The following is a 1,667-nucleotide window of genomic DNA, read 5'->3' on the forward strand; positions in this document are numbered from 1 at the left end:
CGTTTGCGTCTGCAGAGGTTTCTGCTGCGTTTGTTATTGTTTACTGTGCCCTGTCCCCAGAGGTGGGGTCTACAGAGACAGGCAGGTTTCCTTGAGCTGCTGTGAGCTCCACCCAGTCAGAGCTTCCCAGCGCCTTTTTTACCTACTTAAGCCTCAGCAATGGCGGGCGCCCCTCCCCCAGCCTCGCTGCTGCCTTGCTGGTAGATCACAGACTGCTGTGCTAGCAATGAGGGAGGCTCCGTGGGCGTGGTACCCTCCCGGCCAGGTGTGGGATATAATCTCCTGGTGTGCCCGTTTCCTTAAAGCGCAGTATTGGGGTGGGAGTTACCCGATTTTCCAGGTGTTGTGTGTCTCAGTTCCCCTGGCTAGGAAAAGGGATTCCCTTCCCCCTTGCGCTTCCCAGGTGAGGCGATGCCTCGCCCTGCTTCAGCTCTCGCTGGTCGGGCTGCAGCAGCTGACCAGCACCGATTGTCTGGCACTCCCTAGTGAGATGAACCCAGTACCTCAGTTGAAAATGCAGAAATCACGGGTCTTCTGTGTCGCTCGCGCTGGGAGTTGGAGACTGGAGCTGTTCCTATTTGGCCATCTTGCTCTGCCCCCTCCGACTTCTCTTGAAATTGTTACTGTGAGAAGTGTTTAGAAGGAAGACAATGTGATGCTAAGAGAGTTCAAGTAGTATGAATACTAGACCAGAGGTAAAGGAAAGTGCTTTCCTTTATTCTATACCTCAAATATTCTACCATTCTTTCATCTTTCCTTCTGTTCGCTATGCTTCTTTGACAGACTGTCTTAACTTAGGGCTCATACAGGCACATCTTATGCAATAATAAGTACATAAATACACGGATCAACAATTTTAAAAATGGATAATTAAAATACAACTTTTAACCACTACTTTGTGTTAAGCTACTGATAATATATTGCCTAGATTGCATGGCATCATAGATAACAGGAATCCTAAAAGTCCTACTTACAAAGAAAACAAAAACAAACAAATAGAAACCTGGTTACAGGGTTATTACATTTGGGAGCCATAAGATTAGGTTGTTTTGTACCTCTATAAGATGAGCATCTATATTAAAAAGTAAAGCCAAGAGGAAGAACGTTATGTTTTGACTAAAGTCCTACAATTTCTTAATTTTTATTCTGATTTTTTTTTGCCATGTTAGTTAATATTATGATGCCCTCAAATTTTCTAGAATTATTTTTAAAATATGTTTTTATAGACAAATACTCATGCCATGAGAAAAAGTCACTAGATGAAATTCTCCATTTTTAAGAGTAGATTGTGATGGCAGTGATTCACTTTTATATCATTGTTCATGCTTTCCATGTCTTTGAGCAGGAGCCTCTTCTGTGAAAACTCAAAAGAATAAAACCTGTAGTTAAGGACCCAGGGCCAAATTATTTACTGGACTGTACAAGTAGTATCAGATTATGCTGATTTTCGTAAAATTGTAAGTGATTTGCATTATATTAAAGGCATTTTAAAACAAGACTCCATCAAGTAAAAAATAGGAAAATATGAAACTGTAGATGTTGAAGGATCAGAACTATCCTTTTTTCTAATGTATACATAAATTAAAGAAATAAATTTACCAAAATATGGACCACATTTTTCTTTATGTGGGAGACTACAGGTCTTTTTTTCTCCATTATTGAAATTT

This window comes from Papio anubis, chromosome X (assembly GCF_008728515.1).
Source record: "Papio anubis isolate 15944 chromosome X, Panubis1.0, whole genome shotgun sequence".
Taxonomy (NCBI): Eukaryota; Metazoa; Chordata; class Mammalia; order Primates; family Cercopithecidae; genus Papio; species Papio anubis.